This window comes from Ambystoma mexicanum, chromosome 2q, assembly GCF_040938575.1.
Source record: "Ambystoma mexicanum isolate Mex_15411 chromosome 2q, UKY_AmexF1_1, whole genome shotgun sequence".
In the NCBI taxonomy this organism is placed as follows: Eukaryota; Metazoa; Chordata; class Amphibia; order Caudata; family Ambystomatidae; genus Ambystoma; species Ambystoma mexicanum.
Window position 1 is genome coordinate 865,144,795 of NC_090924.1, and position 19,852 is coordinate 865,164,646.

The window sequence follows — 19,852 nt, forward strand, 5'->3', positions numbered from 1 at the left end:
TTGTAATTCTAAGTTGGAGGCATATTGTTAAATTCCACTGGTGGTTCAAATTTGGAGAACCTTCTACTTTTTATCTAATTTCTTTTTAAATGTAGTTTGAATGCATGGCACCCTGTGAATATGCTACTGATACTTTTCTTTGGGATTATAAGATGCAGTGTGTTCTGCCTAAACTTAGCAACACAGTCCTAGTTAGATGATTTTCTTCAATGGAGATGCCAGTAGCAGTAACCAAAATGATTAGCCGTAATTATTCTTCAGAGGGTATGTGGGTTAATGTTCATATTATCTTCTAGCCACAAAGAAGTCTTTATTTGAGTTGATGAAATAAAGTCAATTTTTTATGGTGACACGGAATAACTTCTGTTGATGGTATTCCCTTCACACACACCACATTGTGTAGCATAGTAAAGGCAAGCAACATCACCCACTTTGGGACTTTCTGAAAACGTACACCTTTTAATTTGTGACACAATGTGCCAAAGGTGGAGGAACACTTCAAATGAAGGGGAAGGGCATTCAACATTGAAGATTAGAGTACTAAAAATGCTCTGACTGAACCGAATCATGAGCACACTGGGAGGTGCCCTGTTCGATGATCGCAAGTGACAGACATGCTAATCATTTTCTGCCTGGTGTAGCGAAACAAAGGGCCTGAATCATGTGAGCTATGATGAGCAATGTACAGCGCCTTATCGGTGATGCACTGTTTTATCAGAAGCCAGTAAAGTCTAGCCAAATAAGGGGTTGTGGGGTCTATATTCAAATATATATTTAAATAGTCAAAGGCCAAAGACGAGGTGTGGGCAGCTGCCTTCTTCAAAGCTGCCTTCTTCAAATCCTGCAAGTGTCTCAGCATTCCGGTAATCCAAGGTGAGACGTAATTAAGGCTGATGATGCTGAAATATGGGCAGCCAGAGAAAAGTGGGAAAATGGCATCTGCAGTACAAACAGCCAAAATGAAACGCTAGTCACCAAATTAATTTGCGGGTAAAGCGTCAAGGTGATATTAAATCTGATCTAGGTTCTTCACATTTACCAGTTCATGGCAGGGACCTGTAGTCCCAGGAAAGAATAGGGAGTGCCATAATGATTTGGATCCACCACAGACCCTCACTTGCGTCTTTTAAATTAAGCTGGAGAGAATTTGTGCTTCCCTGTGTAATTTCCTCTAAACAAACTTGGCACTTAGATTCCATGTCTCCCATCCCCATATCTAATCAGAAGAGGATCTGGTTATCATCTGCATACGTACAGAAAGAAAAACCTTGTGATGACACTAGATCTGCCAGAGTTTGAACATATAGATTGAACAAAGTGGGATACAAGGTGGAATACTGGGTAACCATTCTACTCCGGATGCAGGTTAGCAGTAAAAGGAGGCTGCCTGATTAGGGTACACAAAAACAGGGATCCATATCAAGACGATGCTGGAAATACTACATGATGATCTGCCCAAAAGGATCCCATGGTTGACCATGTCAAAAGCTTTAAAAGCTTCAAGGCCCCACCCTCATCTCATACTGTTGATGTCCTCCTATGCGTTTAACAATGCAGAGGTTGTGCCCATTCCTAGCTCAAATCCTGCCGGACAGGGGTGAGACACAAATGAGGACTCGGTGAAAGCCTTTGTGTGGATGCACAAGATTCCAGAATTGTAACCACTGTTGTAACAATGAAAGGAGGGTTTTTAAGGACCACAAAATGCTGCTTGCTACACTCCAAAATACAAGCAGATGTTCCCATCAATCTCTTGGTTTTTCTCCTTCTTGTCTGGCGAGTCTCTGCTGTACACTGGGGCAGCATTAGCTCTGACCGTGCAGCCATCTGTTATGGGGTTCTCCAGAGAGCCAGTTTATCAGCAGCTCCCTTCAACAAATATTTCAAGGCCATTATGTGATAAACTGGATAGAGAACATATTTTATTCTCCAACTATGTGGACGAACTCCACTCCTGCTCACCCTGAACGGTAACCACAAATCAGAATCCTCCAATTTAGAAAGCACCTTCCTCACGGTTAAACAGTGGATGACATCTAATCAAATGTGCTTAAACTATTCCAAAACAGAGCTTTTACTGTTTGGCCTCCGACAAGCTACAGCAAAGCTAAACCAATGGTAGGGCCACTTTGCGATTCATTGCCTACCACACTCAGCAAGGTTAAAACCGTAGAAACTTATTTAAATTCCTCTCTGAGTTCATATACCTCTGTAAACAACCTAGTGAAATCGGATCTAAGTGATTTTTACCGCGGGTTATTAACCCGCAACGGAAATGTCCGCATTGGAAATGGACACAATACAAAAATGTTCATATATTTCCCATGCGGACATCCATTTAAAAACAACCCTAAACACACACTGCCATGCCCCTACTTAACTTACGTTGCCTTCCGACGGGCTGTGTCCCTGCAGCGCCGGTTCCCTTTCACTTCAGTGATCGGGAACCGGTGCCACAAGGTCCTTTTCTTTTCCTTTTTTAAAAATGTTTCTATTTTTTGTTGGGCAGCTGCAGGGGTGTCCCCCGCAGCCCCCGCTCACTATACTTTAGGCTGCCGGGGACGCCCCCGCATCCTTTTTCAAAATGTTTTGTTATTTTGAGTGGGCCAGCTGCAGGGGTTTTGCAGCGGACACCCCCGTAGCCTTTGCATCTTTTTTTTTTTTACCGACCCCACCAAAAAGAATACCACATAGTTCAAACTTTTGGTAGTTCGAACTTTGTGGTATGTTTCTATGTCATTTGGTGGGGTCGGTACTTTGGATTTGGTCATTTCGGCCGAATCCGTGAAAACTACACATGTGAATCTGCTCTAATGAATCGAACATTTTATTTCTAAAATAATTGCGAAACGCTAGCCAGAGCAACCATCCTCTCAGCTAGACTATTGCGATGCACTCTTGGGCAGCAACTCTAAGGGTAATATAGCCAAGCTGCAGAAAGTCCAAAATGTTGCGGTTCACATCATTAAGAATAAAAGTTAGGTTGAACATATCTCACAGCACAGAACGAAACTCCACTGGCTCCCAGTAAGCCAGGGGATCCAATTCAAGAGCCTAATACTGGCACACAAATGCGTCTATGGCAAAGTCCTGAACTGTTTGAACAAGAAAATCAAGAATTGCCACCCACAGAGGACACTGAGATCTAGTAAAAACATCTTCTAGTATGCCCTCAGCCCAACCATACTCAAGGCAAAAGCAGATCGTTCCCCTTTCAACTAAAGCCTGGAACTCCCTCCCTCGGGCCCTACGAAAGGAGGAATCCGAGCAGGTTTTTTGCAAACGACTGAAAACTATTTTATTTGAAGAACTCCCCCTTGCTTACTGTCACTTCTTTTTGTCCTTTCCGTTGTCCCAGCATATCTTTGTTAGCACCCTGATGCCCGCAGGTTCCGGGGCTGTAGAAATAAATGAATTACTTGAACTGTTGCTGTCTTCGAGCTTAATGGTACATTGATGACTGGAAGAAGGGCTTCATTATTATTATTAACTTTAAACATGCTTTGAGTGTGTAATTGACAAGCATTCAGGTCCAATCCAGATTTTAATTTACTCAGTCAATTTTCAAGATCTTCTAAAGTAGCCGCTTTGAACTGATTCCATTGAGTGGTCCTGAAAGGGGGTATCATTTTGTTTTCATCAACCTGTGTACAGTTACCTATTTAAATTTTCTTTAGAGAATTCATCCAATTCAAACTTGTAATTGAAAAATGAATGATGGCAAATGGAATATGTGTCTGGAGTGTAAATTGAGGGAGTGTAAAAAGGGGGTAAGCAGTGTAAAAAAGGAAGAAGTAGATGGCCGTGGAGAAGAGAGATTTACCCCCCCCAACCTTACCCCCAACTCTCTGCTTAGAGAAGCACCTGATCTGCAGAGAGTTGGAGCTAGAAAACCAAATGACTCTAGCAGGGAGGTATTGAGGGACAGAGAGTTGGATGTAGCGAGGTCCCAGGCCCCAGAAAGCTTTGTGTATGATGCAGAGGGTATTGGACTGGATCCTCGTAGCAACCGGGAGCCAGTGGAGTGATCTTAGGGCTGCAGAGATGCCGTCCCTGGGCTTGAGGCCAAGGGTAAGTCTTGCAGTCCTATTCTGGATTAGTTAAAGGGGGCGAAGGGAGGATAAAGGAAGATTGAGGAAGAGGCTATTGCAGTAGTCCTGCTTAGAGAGGACCAGAGCTCTGGAGACAGTGAGTTTCTGGGGGAAGGAGAAAGGGCGAATGCCTCTGAGGAGGTGCAGGTGATAGTGGGCCTTCTTGGGAAGGTCCGTGATGTGAGGAGAGAAGGAGAGGGAGGAGTCAAAGACGACACCAAGCTTTTTCTTTTTTTTCCTAACAAGAGGGTGAGGTGAGGGGACCCATACAGAGCGGCCAGAGGGAAGGAGGAAGGTGGGGTTCCAATGAGAAGGATCTCCTCTTACTGGCATTAAGGCAGAGATCATTAGCAGCACACCATGCAAACCATACCTGAATTACAGTCGAGGATGAGAGAGGAGGAAGAGGAGGCAGTAAAGCTTGAAGGAGAGCTGCGTGTCCTCTGCATAACACTGGAACTGAGGAGAGCAGAAGCTCAGAGGGCCAAGGTAGATGTTGAAGAGCCATGGCGAGAGGATAGAGCATTGAGGGATGCGGCAGGTGGAGTGTGTCAACTTACACTTAATCAGCTGCTTTTGGAGGTTTAGCTTCAATCTCCACTTCCTTTTGTGACTGTCTGAGGCATCACAACCTCCATTTCCTTGTCAAGACTTCATCTTTGGGGCTTAGTTGCTTCTTGTTTCCTTCAGCAATTCTCAGATGCAAAGCTATAGATTCTATGTCCTTGTCGCAAATCAGCATCTCTGTGGTTTAGCCCTAAACTCTCCTTCCTTTCGTGTCTCCTGGACAGTTCATTTCATTTCTCAGTGTGATTCTCCCTCTTTATAGTGCTCTGCGTGATATTTGTTTGGGTTAGAGCTTCTCGCTATGTTCTGTCTCCTGATTAATTTGTAAATCTATATATGAGGGTACCCAGTCATGACTCACCCAGTAGTGACTGGGAGAAAACAATGCATCAAAACTGTTGCTGAGCGAGGGGTTGGGGGAGCTTACTGTCTGCTTTGATCAATCCAATGGTGTCATCACGGATTCCCTGGTGGTAACTTCCTCCTATGTGGCCAGGGGACGGCAGCCTCTACCTGATCCTTACCCTGGGGGCGGCAATATGAGGGAGGATCACATGGGAGGAGACAGCCTCCAGGGAGATGTCATGGCTTCATTGGATGAGGCATTGTATCCCCCATGAAAAAGACCCCCTTGGTACCCAATACCCCAATGGCATATTGCCATGCATCTATACCTCCTTTTCTCCAGCATGGGGTCTGGCATGTATTCACATGCTCATGAATATTCCCGTCGTCAGACTGGGAATCCTCATTGAAAGAAATAACAGTTCCACTTTCACTTTAAAACTGTATTTCTCTAAACCAGTCCCTGTTCTCTGAGTTATACTACCCCCATCCAATGACCGTCCTCTCCTTCAGCTCCACCCCTGGTGGGCTTCTTCAGATTTTTTCAGCACGCTTCAGTGTTGGGAGTCCAAGTTGCCCTCCAAGCTATTTTTGAGTTATTTTGAATTATTTTTTTTCCATTAAAATGTTTTTTAAACAATGTTGACCGATTTCTGCTTGTTTCGTCTTCGAGGAAAGACCGAGACCGGCAGCAGCGATCCGCTACCAGCGAAGATATTCATCCACCGTCAGATCGTCAGCAAAGTTTCGAGATGGCCCGACCTTGGGCCTATTTCACGCCTTTCATGTCTGAGGAGAAGGAAGGCAGAAGCCTCTTCAAGCTCTGCACAAAGTGTGGATTAAGGAACGTATTTGTGGAAGATCGGACCACGATGAGGAGGGATGCGAGGTGTGCCATGGTTTCTCAAAGAAAACCAAAAAAGACTGCTACAGCATACCATCAGCATGGCTCAAGTCAAACAAGGCCTCTGACTCGCCCTCTGGGCGCGGCCAGCCAGGCCTCATCTAGGACTGGCTGGTTCGAGGCGCAAACCCCTTCCGGGAGGATGTTGAGATCCTTCAAGAAATGCCCTGCTCGTGGGATTCCAAGAGAGGGCCAAGCTCGGTGAAGCTGGCACCACTGGGTTCGCCGCTGATGCGGTAGTGGGTCGGGCAGAAGGCGTTCGCCATCACCATCTGCCTCCACGGTGAAACTGATGATAAAAGTGACCTCTTTTAAGAGAAAGTCCCTAACCCGGTGCAAACTCTGGGTGTCAGCGGATAAACCGACGAGGGACAAGTCCGGAGATGACTCGTCAATAGCGACACTGTCGACGAAGGCCTTGATGGGCACGTCGTCAACAAAGTCGTTGACTTCTACCACGACCGTGTTGAAGGGGAGTGAGTAGTGAAGGAAGCATCTGCCACGACCACCCCACGGGTGTCCTTGCCCTCGAGGTGAGATACGACTGTGGAGGCAGCGACTACTCGGGTGGGGGAAAGCTGCGCCGATCGCATCGACCCAGCAGCCTCCGAAAAGGGAGAAGATCCCCCTGGTGGAACCTCTTAGACGTGTCCGTCCAGACCCTAAACAACTTGCTCCTTTCACTCCCACACAGAGGGACGTGTCGCTGGATATTCTAACGACTCTGCACACACTGATCACGGAAATCCAGCAGAGGATGCCCCCGGCACCGGGGGCCTATGCCTCCACAAGAACCTCAAGAGCCTCTGAGGTTGAGTTTACCCCCGCAGAAGAGTCTAAGGGGAGGGGGGCACTGGTCCTCAGTGCCATCCGACCCCCTCCACCACTACCTCGCTGCGACGCAACCCCACCCAGAGCACTGACTCTACAAGCGGACAGAGGCACACAGATGTGACTGCGGCTATGGGCACCAACGAGATGACTTTGTCCCAGCTGACGGAGAAACACCACACACAGACGAGCCCCATAAGGCCTCCCCACCATGATGTCAAGGGCCTCTGGGCTGTTCCAGAGAAGACTAAGAAGGAGTGTTTCCTGTACCAGTGGCGCGATTCAAGAAGAAAGACCATCTTGTCCACTCCCTTCATGGACGACATCTGGGGGGGAAGACTTGTGCTAATGAAAAACCTAAGTATGGCCCTGCCCATGCGTGACAGATTGGAGAAAAAGTACAGGGTACTGGATTCTTCACCCCAGTGCTTAAGGTCTCAACCCTCGCCCGACTCTGTGGTCTTGGCTGCAGCTAGGAAGCACTCCACGAATCCATCACCGGCAGCCATCGTACCTCCGCAGCAGGAGGGGAAGATGTGTGGATGCAATAGGCAAGAGAATAATTTATACCGCAGCCTCTACCATCAAGGCAGCTAACCCCCTAGCTATTTTGACCAGGAACTATGGTACAAGCTGGGTCCGATCCTATGTTTCTTGCGCGAGGACAAGAAGGTCGAGGCACTGGAACTTTTTCAAGAAGGGGAAGTGACCTCGGACCATGCCATTGCAGTGGACATCGCGGACACGGGTTTCCACCAGATGGGGAACAGGGATGTCCCTGCTTCGGCAAGGTTGGTTGAAGGCAACAAACTTCCGCCAGGACGATCAGGCAAAAGTGCTAGATATGCCGTTCGATGGGGGAAACCTCTTCGGAAAGGTAGTCGATGAGTCTCTGTAAGCAATTAAGGCCGACACGGAGACAGTGCAGACCCTGGTAACCTTACAGCAACGACGGCTGTTGTCCTTTCATTCATTCCGTGGCAAACCTAGCATATCTTCCATGGATTATACTACCCCGTACAGGCCGCCTTCACAAAATTGTATAGGGGTTGCTCTCAAGGCAGCAGAGGGCAGCGCCGGTGCCGCCCACAGCTCAGAATTCTGACCCCCGAGCAGTCCGTGATCAAAGTAATGATAAGGGCCAAAGACGAGAAATGGTCCGTAAGGCAAGCCGTGTCAGCGGTAATGAGACATACCAAGAAAACATGCGAATTCGGAAAGCCGCTAATCAGAAGCACTGAGCTTCTACTTGGTTACGCTTTTAAAGTGTAGGCATAGGCGGGCCGACTGAGTAATTAGCTGACCTTGTGCCTGCGCTGTTGTTACAGGCATTACCATGGCAACCGACACGTGCAAGAGCGGCTGCTGCTCTCTTCCAAAGCAGCTACCAGCGCCTGAGAAAAGGAGCAGCGGCATGCCGTTGCCAGAGCATGTAATTCCTCGTTTTCAGCGGCCTATGAGGTCGAACCACGGGAGTTGTAATGCATGTGAATCCATGCCAGACCCAGGCTGGAGAACAATAGTTAAACCTTAGGGAAAATGGAAAAAGCTTTTCCCAAAGGCCGCTTAACCACACTTCCATCCCTGGACAAAAGGCTAAAAGCTCCAAGCCTGTCTTTTCCATTTCTAATTATCATCCATGTAGAACTTGCTTATCATTTGGAAAGATTGCGGGCCTCATTACGACCCTGGCGGTCCCGTAATGAACGTACGGGATGCCCTATTACGAGGCTCCCTTGCGGGACCCGCTCAAAACATCTGGTAAAACCAGACGTCCTTAGCATGTCCCACATGGGGACCAGGAAGCTAATAACGGGCCTGTTATTAGCTCCCTCCCCATTCCCATTGAGCCCTATGGGGGCTTAAATGGGGATGGGTTTTTTCAATGAGGAATTACCGAGTCCTCCAAGGTTGGAATGACCCGATAATTCCTCATTGAAGGAACCCGGTACTGGAACCCGGTATGGAGGCAGCCATGGCTACCTCCATACTCGTAATGAGGCCCTGCAAGTCATTTTTCCAAGTAACTTGCATCAGTCAACATCAATGGACGATAATTTCCCACAATTACCCAAGTACTGGGACGAGAAGGAAGGCCCCTAAACTAGCATGCCTGCTCCTAAATACTAGATCCCTGATCAAACATGTTCACAAGGTCTGTGATCATTTGGAACACAATGACATTTAGATAGCAGCACTCACTGAAACATGGGGTTCCAATACTGCTGGCCCTGCCTTAGATCTAGCTATTCCTGAGGGCTATGTCATGTCTCACTATAAGACCAGAAGGGAGAGGTGGTGGGGCGGGCGTTGGGCAGGGTTGCCTTCATATATAAAGCTGACCTCACCATTTGGCCAGTAGATTGCCATATTATAGATGGTATAGAAGCCATGCACATAAGTGGATCTCAATGCAGAATTGACAGTTAATCTTCTTTTAATATATAGGCCGCCCTCTCTAACAGAAAACTTCATTTTAGCACTGTCTAATTATCTGCTAACAACTCTTAAGCCTAACTCTCGCTTCGTCCTGTTAGGCGATTTTAACTACTGGCTTGGCCACAAAGATTACGCACTTGCAGCAGAATTAGAGCTCTCTCTCACTGATGCTGGGTTTGAGCAAAAAATCAGTGTCCCCACCCACCAACTGGGCCACATATTAGATTGGGTCTCAATGAACAACGTGGATAGCCAGGACTTTCTGGTTACCCCCTGTCCTTGGTCCAACCATGCCTTTGTGCACTTTTCGATTTTGGCTACGTTCCCTTTAAAAGTAAAAAACAGAAAGCCCCATACCAAGCTGGTGAGGAACTTGAAATTCTCCAGAATGGTGTCTGGCATGGATTCACATGCTCATGAATATTCCGGTCGGCAGGCTGGGAATACTCGGCAAAAGAAAAAAACACTTTCAGTTTTGAATCTGAACTGTCTTTCTCCTAACAACCAATCACTGGTCTCTGGGTCATACTGCCCCCAGCCAATGACTGCACTTTACATTAGACCCTCCCCAGGTAGCCATCTTCAGATTTTTACTGCACGTTGAAGTGTTGGGAGTCGTTGTGCTTAGCTCTGTAGCTTTTACTGCGTATTGCGTTTTTTCAAAGAGTTTACTCTTATTTGTTCGGTCAAATCGAGCCCCAAGCTCCACCGATTCAGCTTCTGGTCAATGGAGACCTGTTTCGGAAATCTCTACGCCCCCCAATTTCTTCAAATTTCACTTCTTGGAGGATTCCAGAAGATCTTGGAGGCCTACCCCTCGTGATCATGGCCGAAGACAAAGGAGACTCGACGCCTCTGTTTAGGATCTGCCCAGGATGTGGAATACAGAACGTCTACAAGGAGGATGGGCACTCAGTGTCTATACTGCCTTCACGCAGATAAATCGCACGTCAAAGAGGCCTGTGCGTTCTGCAAAGACATGTCTTCCCGTACTATGAAGGACTGTCACAAGCGACTCGCTGACTGGCTGGAGTCGAAGAGCCCGTCGGCAGTCGAGCCCCGGCAACGTACTTCTCTGAGCGGTCTTCTAAGAGCTTTGAGGGCGCTCCGGCGACAGGGGCCCAACATAAGTCAAAGCACTGGGAGCACCATTGGTACGGGCTCCTCAGCTGCCAGGCCAGGCCGGGCGCAGCATCACCACCAGTCATCAACCACGAGCCAACGCTCCGGCTCGATGAAAAGGAAATCGGACAACCCGGGTAAGCTTCTGGAGAAGGCCCGGTCGGTTCCGACGGAGAAAGCCAAGGGGGAGCGAGGCAGTGGCAATCCCTCCACGGTGAATGCCTCGGGCGCGCCGAAGGTCGCAAAGGCCCAGATTCACCAGGCTAAAGCTTCGATTGAGGGAGTGGTAGCGTCCCTGGCGAAGACCGCAGAGGTGGCCCCAGTGGAGACGACCCCCGAGCCAAGAGTTTCCCTGCTCAGCCGGAGGGAATCGTCTTTCACAGAGTCCAAAGAGCCCCTATAAAGGGCCGCTGGGCTTTTACCTGGGGGCGTGATGCCTGCTCCCGGGGGTGCTGGGCCTGGCCTGGTGCTCCGAGGATAGGCATCATGACAGCCCGTGCCTTGGGCACACTCCATCGACGGCTGTCCTTTCGGTCCGCGCAGGTAAGTCACAAGGTGCCTCCAAAGGATTCAGCGGCAGCTCTTCCTCATACCGTCTGGCGGCCCGTTGTTCGTCGCAGGAAGCCTACAGAGGCTGCAACAAGGCCGGCGGACATCGTGGTTGTCGCCAAGGGGCCCAAGGTGGTAAGGCCTCGGCGATGCAGGAGTGAACCGCCTGTGACATTGGGCCCCCACCCGTGCACGCCGGTGGGAGGCCGGCTGGTGAACTTCGTCGGCACTTGGAAATCCATCTCCAACGGGCACACTCTGGAATTCCAAAGGAAGTGTCCCCGTTTTCCACCTGTGGCCAGGAAAGAAAACCACATTCCTCAACTACTTCTGGAAGTACGAGCAATGCTAAAAAAAGGGTACGATAGAGCTCATCCCGAAGAGGCTCCGGAGTATATTCACGGTACTTCCTAGTTCGAAAGACCGGCAGCTGGCAACCCATCCTAGATCTCTGCCACCTCAACAAATACATAAAATCCCAGAAATTCTGTATGGTTACCCTTCAGCACGTGCTGGGACAGCTGGAAGAAGGGGACTTCCTGTAGTCGTTGGACCTGGAGGATGCCTACTCCCAAATCCCCATTCACAAGGGGCATCGAAAGTTTCTGCGCTTCACGGTTCAAGGATGGCACTGCCAGTTCAAGGCCCTCCCCGTCGGTCTGAAGTCGGCCCCAAGGGTCTTCACCAAGTGCCTGGCGCCGGTGGAGGTGTGGCTCCGCCTGCAGGGGATCCACGTCTACCCCTACCTGGATGATTGGCTAATCCGAGCAAAGTCAAAGGAACTCGCCGTCGGACACACAGCGAGGACCTTCTGCCTACTCACGGAACTGCGGTTCTCGGTAAACTGCGAAGTCCTGCTTGGAGCCATCTCAGGATGCCCAGTTCCTGGGAGCCAGACTCAACACAGTGGCGTGCGTTGCCGCCCCATCGGAGGACAGGATAAAGGCCATCCTGGGCAAGGCACAATGACTGTTGACCATTCAGTTTGCCAAGGTGAGGTCCATCAAGTCTCTGCTCGGCATGATGTCATCATGCATCTAACTTGTCCGGCTGTGCAGACTGTGGATGCGGCCGCTACAGGAGTTCGACGCCCGTTGGATGCAGGCAACAGGAAGCTTTAAGGACAAGATCGCCCTCAACGAGACCTTCCGTCGGGTGATTCTATGGTGGGGGGTCTGCGCACATATAGCGGCGGGCACAGGCTTCCAGTCCCCGGCGCATCAGGAGACTGACAACGGACACCTCTCTGGAGGGATGGGGCGTACACATGCGCACACACCGGAAAACTCCACGCAAGAGGCCTTTTGGGTCCCGGAGGAGAAGTCATTGCACATCAACGTCCTGGAGCTCCGGGCCGTGCTTTGGGCCCTCAAGCATTCCTTCCGTCCCTCAGGGGCAAGGTGGTGAGGGTCTTCACCGACAACACCACGACGATGTTCTACATTCGGAAGCAGGGGGCACCAGATCCCTTCTCTCACCAAGGAAGCGCAGGACCTATAGCACTGGGCTGTCGCCCAAAGGATGTTCCTGGTACCCTTTCATCTGGCAGGAGTGAAGAACACCGTCGCCGACTCACTCAGCAGGGAGCTGTGCTCTTGCTGTGAGTGGTAACTTCGGCAAGATCAGGTGGACCTACTGTTTCGACAATTGGGCAATCCCCAGATCAATCTATTATTGACCGCGATGAACACCAAGTGCCAGAGGTTCGCCAGCAGGTTTCCCCAGCCGGGGAGCATGGGGGATGCATTCTCCTTCCCCTGGGACGGCCTGTTTCTCTACGCGTTCCCACCCTTGCCGTTGCTCCTACGACTCATCAGTCAACTCAGACGGTCCTGGTACAGGATGATCATTGTCGCACCGGTGTGGCCGAGACAGATATGGTACCCGGACCTTCTGGAAATGTCAGCGTCCCCTCCAGTCAAGGTACCGGCGGAAGCAGATCTTCTCTCCAGGGAAGGAGGCGTGATCCTGCACCACGACCCGTCGTCGCTGAACCTGCAGGCCTAGCTCCTGCAGCGCTAGAGTTTGGAGGATACGAGATCCTGGCGGACTGCAAGGAGGTGCTTGCCAAGGCCAGGGCTTCTTCAACTCTTAAGTGCTACGGACATAAATGGAAGAGGTTCACCGTCTGGTGCCGTGCATAGAAGATAAACCCTCTACGGATTATGGTCCCTCAAGTGCTGCAGTACTTGCTGTCTGTGGCCAAGGCCGGGCTGGTGCACGCCTCTATCAAGATCCATCTGGCGGCTGTCTCCCGCTACACCAGAACTCCGGGACGATCGTCGCTGTGGTCGTATCGCCTGGTTAAGGAGTTCATGAAAGGACTTTTCCGCTCGTTCCCGCTGGTGAAGGCTCCGGCCCCGACGTGGGAGCTCAATGTGGTGCTGACTAGGCTCATGGGTCCGCCGTTCGAGACTCTGCATTCGGCACCTCTGAAATTCCTGTCATGGAAGACGGTGTTCCTAGTGGCCATCACCTCCGCACGACGAGTGGGAGAGATCCAGGCCCTGTCCTGTAAGCCTCCGTACTTGACTTTCCACGCAACGAGGGTCTTGATGAGTATGCACCCCTCCTTCATGCCCAAGGTGGCACCGGACTTCCATCTCACCGAGCCCTTGGTGTTACCTGTTTTCTTCCCGTCGCCTTCGTCGCCGGCTGAGAGGACTTTGCACTCGCTGGATGTGGCTAGAGCATTTAAGTTCTACGTGGACCGCACAAAGAGTTTTCGGAAGAAATCAGTTGTTTGTGAACTTTGGCCCTGTGAACCAGAGGAAGGCCCTCTCCAAGGCCTCCATTTCCAGGTGGCTCTCCGGCTGCCTCACGCACTGTCACCGGTTGGCAAACCGACCGTTGCCTGGCCGTCCAAGAGCCCATTCGACCAGTGGGATCGCTGCAACTACAGCATTCTTGTCTGGTGTGCCCCTGCTGGACATTTGCAGGGCTGCTACGTGGAGGTCGACTCAAACCTCACGAAATTCTACTGCGTCGACCGAGATTCCAGGGAGGAGTCCAAAGTCGGCCAAGCAGTGCTGCTCAAACGCTTCGCTTGAAGGTGCACCTGTTGAGGAGGTAAGAGATGCTTAATGTTGAGCCTTGCCACCTCCTGTGGTTGCATCTGTGTACTGCTATGTATTCTTGTATTCACGAGCATGTGAATCCATGCCAGACCCCATGCTGGAGAAGGAACAAGTTACTTACCTGTAACTGTTGTCCTCCAGCATGGGTCGGGCATGGATTCACATGCAAACCCTCCCACTTACCCCTCTGCGGCTCTTCTCTTGGTCCTACTGCCACTTTGTGCTACCAAATCTGAAGATGGCTGCCTGAGGAGGGGCTTGGGTAGAGGGCAGTCATTGGCTGGGGGCAGTATGACCCAGAGACCAGTGATTGGTTGTTAGGAGAAAGACAGTTCAGAAACTAAACTGATTTTTTTCTTTTAACGAGGATTCCCAGCCTGACGGGGAATATTCATGAGCATGTGAATCCATGCTGGACCCGTGCTGGAGAACAACAATTGCAGGTAAGTAACTTGTTCCTTGCTCACCTGAGAAAAAATTGAACTCAATCGCCTATTATACCCTCTTTGGGGACTCCACACCTGTCTGATATGTCTAAAAATGTTATTGATAACCTAGATGCCATTACCAACTCCCTGGCCCCTTTGAAATTCAGAAACAACCTGGAAGGGAAGAAAAGCAAACCCTGTTTTACACCGGACCTGCAAAAACTGAAATCATCGTCTCTTAAGCTTTTCCATTTGTGAAAATCATATCAATGTCCTCAATCTCTGGCGGTTTACAAAGCAGCTGCCAATGTGTATAAATCGGAGATTGTGGCAGCCAAGAAAAACTTTCACAACTCAAGAATTCAGAAAGGCAAGTCTGATGTGAAAGAATTATTTAAAATACTGAAGGAACAGGAGAACATTTCCCCTCCGTTAGCTAATTCCTTAATTAACGATGCCTCCTGGTGTCAAAAAATTCAAGACGCAATGCAAAACAAGCTTAACAGCATTAGGTTGAACATAGTTTCAAAAAATAACCAAAAAACCTGCTGGTCTACTCCGACAGATGTCAGGGTGGAGACTTTTTTAAAAAAAATTTTAACATTTGTTTTTTTTTTTTTTTTTTGATACCCCTCCCTTCCCCAGTTTAATTTTACACCTATCGGGGTTGAGGATCTGGCTACAGTTGTAGAACAGCTGAAAGCTACCAGGTGCAAAGGAGACCCGTGCTCTTTAATGATAATTAAATCCTGTCTTCCCCCGTCCTCCAGGATGCTATCTGCAAATTTGTCAACTCTTCCATATCAGAAGGGTCCGTTCCAGTGGATATAAAAAAAGGCTGGGTCACCCCCATACTGAAATAACCTGGCCTTGATCTGGCGGTTCTCCTTACCTATAGGCCCATATCTAATATGCCTCATCTAAATCCCCATGTTGAACTCCTATCAATCAGGTTTCAGAAGGGGTTTTGGAACCGAGACGTCATTACTGGAATTGAAATCGAGACGTTTGGAGCGATTGGATAAAGGATCTTCGTCTCTGTTAATATCATTGAATTTGTCTGCTGCATTTTACTTGGTTGACCATGCCAATTCAGGTTTCCAGAATGGTGGCGGTGGCAAATCTTTCATCTCTCACAGCTGAATGGATAGGGTCTTTTTTTAGCCAATAGAGAAAGTAGTGTTTCTGTGGATGAGGTAGAGGCTGCTCCGGTGCCAATGTACTTTGGGGTGCCACAGGGGGCCTGCATCTCCCATTCTTTTATAACCTCTTCATTGCTCCCTTATTTGCCCTTTTGGATCAGGAGGGAGTCATGTTTTCTAACTATGCGGATGACACTCAATGTGTCATCCCGCTGACTGGCTTTCATGCCACAGATGAAGGTGAACCAAGTCTACTCTCTGAGTTGATGACTGTAGGCACTGCATCGATGCTAGCGAAGTTGCACCCTGACTATTGCCGCTTTATGCTTGGGAAGTGAAACTTTATCCACAGGCAAAAGTAAAAATCCTCGGGGTTACTCTTGATCAACTATTGAATATGTGGTCTCACGTGGCTTGCCTTGTCTCGGCAGGTGTTTATTATGTGAAGCTGCTGGCGCACCTGAGACCTTTTATTTTCCAGGATAACGCTGCAACCGTACGAGAGATATTTGTTCTAAAATAGATTATTGTAGTAGTACTCTGGTGGGCTTACGCAAAGCGGACATCAACAGACTCCAGGTCGTCCAGAATGGAGCAGTCCGAGTCGTAGTTGGTTTCTCCAGCCGTGACCATGTCTCGGCGTCGAGGCGGGCTCTGCATTTCTTCCCGGTGGAAGTTCGAATTAGCTTCCGCCTTTTGGTCATTACATTTAAATGCAGATCCGGCCTTCTGCCCCTGTACTTGCAAAACCGCATCCGTAAAAGGTTAATAGTAGATCCCTTTGGTCCAATAATCTGCTGGTCACACCTAGATGTAAAATGAACCAGGTTGAAAATTGAGCCTTCTTCGTTGCAGCCCAAAGGCTTGGAACTTGCTCCCTTCTGAGCTGCGCGGCCTTACCTCCCTGAGTCTTTTCAGAAAAAATCTGAAGACTTGTCTGTTTTCGTAACTTGATTGGACACGTCCCCTGCCTCCCTCCTATCTCACTAGTTATGTACTGTGACCTCACCTACATCTTACTCCCTGCTCTGTTTCTTGTTGTCCATCTTGTTACGCGCCCTAATGCCTATGGGTCCATGGCTGCGCTATATATAAAGTAAAAGTAAAGCCTCAAGCTCAATGATAATGCTAGTTTTCATAATGCACATGTGCGTGGGATATTTAAAGATCGCAAACCAATTGCACGAGGGTGCTGCTGTTTGGAAGAAGTCATACCTCTAGGTGAGGCGTGTGGAAACTGGAAGCGCAGACTAGTGTGGCGGAGCCAGTGGGCTCGCCAGCAAGGAGGCAGAGAAAAGTTGCTGCTGACGCACCAGGAACAGAGCGAAGATTCCTGGGCGTTCGGCAACCGGTGAAAGCAACACCTCACTTACCGGGACCTGAAGGAAGGAAGGAAGGAAGGCAGGCGTGCTGATGGGAAGCCGTGAGGGGAACTGGGACAATGTTGAAGCAGTCCAGAGTGGAAAGCAGGTGGCAAAACGTTGACACGTATGCGTGAACAGGGTGGAAGGCGCCACACAGAGCTGGTGAGTGGGGACCTTGGGGCGTTTCAGCGACCGCGCCAAACACAATTCGTAAACTTTAAAGCTACAGAAAGAGAGACATTAAAGAGATTGTTTGCAAACCAAGAAGGGATATTACAAATACGAGCCCCATCCATGTATAAGAGTATGGAATGGAGATTTGGGGGAAATCGAGAGCGAATGTTGAAACAACCAGATATACAGAACCAAAGAAGATGCAATTGTGGAATGAAGAGGAACAGTTTACCTATGAATGTGAGAAAGCCTGGCAGGGGAATAAACCAGGCAGTTGCAAATCTACAGAAAGTCCCAAGAAAGGACTGTGTTTGTTAAATCAAAGAAGGAACGTTTGAAAGGAAGAACTACAACGCAAATGAAACTTTGTAACAAAAGATTGTTGTGCACCAATAAAGACACATTTTTAATTTGTTTTGCATTCAATTTATCTCTCTCCTGTCCCCTCCTGCACTTCCTTTCCTCTCCCTCTCCCCTTTATGTTCAGCACTTGCATGTTCCTAATCGTCTCACAACCTAGTTGGAACGTTTTTGTTTGTCTTCTACCAGTCTACCCCCTTCCTGCACTTCACCCCCTAACCATCGCCCCTGCTTTCAACCTATAGCACTTGCACGTTCCGAATGCTTCAAGACCTTTTAAGAGATTTAGTTTGACTACCTTTTTCCTTATCCCTAATCCCACCAACCCCTTGTCTTGATGCTCCTTGAAACACAATTTATGCTGTATAGTGCGCATTACAAATAAACAATAAATAAAATAGATACATCATTGCCATTGTGTTGAAGAATGCAGGGTAACGGAATCGCACTCTGGAACCAAGGCTCTTTTACCCTGGAGAATGTTTATGTTGGAACTGTTTTATTTTTGCTTTCTGAGCTCTTTTTGCAATCGCTAGGTGAAAGGCATTTCCCTTCTCACCATATGATTTGGTTTGTAGTGTGGTTTGTAGTGTGAGGGTCAGGATAGAGCGTTTGGACAGTTTTGATCTTAACATCCTGACACAACAGATCCTTCGGTTTTGGTTTTAGCTAAGGAAATTCCTCTTGGAGAGCGGGGTCCGAAAGGCATTTACCCAACCCATTTCTGTTAATAAGTCTTGAACCAAAAACTTGGCAACTTTGTGTCCTGACTCCTCACCCTACCAGACATGAAATCCTTGGAGATCACTTAAAACCAACTTTTAAATACATCAATGTATTTACATCAGGTTGCAATGAAAAAGTACACATTTATTTATAACATTAAATGTAGAACTCAAAAATACTATTAAAAAGCTGCAATTACTTGAATTCATCAATAGATACATAATCTGAAAAAAGAAATTCAAACGCCCCAAATGCTTTACATCATATACAGTATAAAATGTCCAGAATCACTCTATAAATTGTAGAATGTATCCCAGACTAACGGCACCTTAAATAATTTTGACAATCTTGAAAAAATGTACATTCCATACATCCCCAGTGGCTCTTATGTCAACCCTTCCAACCCCAACAAGCACATGTTTCTGTCCTTTAGTTACAGCGTGCAAGACATTCTTCAGGGGGTGTCCTCATTCCTAAACATGTGGAACTGTTAGTGATTTGCAAGGATGCACTGTATGGTAAAACACTCACTGCATTAAAACTATTTGTTATATTATAATTCGAGGGTGGAAATGCACCTGCCCAAGGGAGCTCTATGGTCATCCTAGTACCAATGGAAGTAGGTTGAGCCTAAACTTCCACATTGTAACTTCTGAAGCCATTCTACCTGTTCAGAAGAACATAGAGGGGAATACCTATTGAATCTTTACTTACTAGGACCAGTGGATACCTGGAAAGGACAAAGCTATTCTTAATCTAGGTCTTCACATAGATATTGCCCCTGGATTTCGGGTCAATGTAGCCCCACTGGCAAAATCGTGGCAGAAAACTGTTTGTTTTCCATTTTACTCTGTGAAGGAGAGTTCCAACTCATCCTCCTAAACTACTCTCCCAAACCCATAGATATTCAGAGAGGTGAGTTGGTGGCATATTTTCCATAGGAGGTCCTCAGTGAAAACCTATTGGACTGGAGAGTGGGGTGTGGCAAACCCTGAGACGTTGTCCTGGGGCAAAACTGTAGAACTGTTTTTATGTTCATACTGGGTTGGAGAGCGAGCAGGACCCTATCCTGAAAAAGTTCAGACAGGATTTACCAACTTCCTGGATGACATTGGGTCCTTCGATTTACAAATGCCCTGTGAATCATCCTCCCCAGTAGAGAAAGAAAACCTTGAGTCTCGAGTCCGCACCCTCGGTCTTCCCGCTGAAATAGTTATACTTTGGAAAGCAAAGAGGAGGAAGAACAACTTACCCCTGAAAATATTTACTTCTCAGAGGAGTTTGAGACATCCAAGCAGTTTGGGCTGGGTTGGGCAGTAGAACCACAGGGGATTCCCCAAGATAGTGAACCCTCGAATGATACTTCCAATGGAGAAATCATGGGGGATTATGTCATTCCATATCTATCTCTACCTCCCACAGAAGCACACGTTTTATTTGTGATGTGAATTCGGACATCTCATGAGAACCTGTCCTCTAACTTTGAGGTCTCCTCCTCCATCACCACCCTGAAAGGGCCCAAAGATGACTCTGCATTCTGTAACTGAAAATCCTGAGATGTCTTTTGCCATCATCTTATGTACGCAAACTTCAATAAAATCTCCTCCTTTAAGTACATCCAGGTCTCTCCCTAAAAGTAGAAGGCGCCAAGGAAAAAGACAGAAAAAAATATCTACATGCGGGAAACCAAACCACCTATGTGGTCCCCACCACCATACATCATCAGATGGTTT

General features: G+C 48.3%; 1 protein-coding gene across 6 annotated transcripts in view; it reads left to right on the forward strand.

Annotated features, from left to right (window-relative positions):
* Nucleotides 1-19,852, forward strand: part of MPP7 (MAGUK p55 scaffold protein 7) — a 1,979,219-nt gene that overhangs the window by 687,181 nt on the left and 1,272,186 nt on the right. The window lies entirely within an intron of this gene.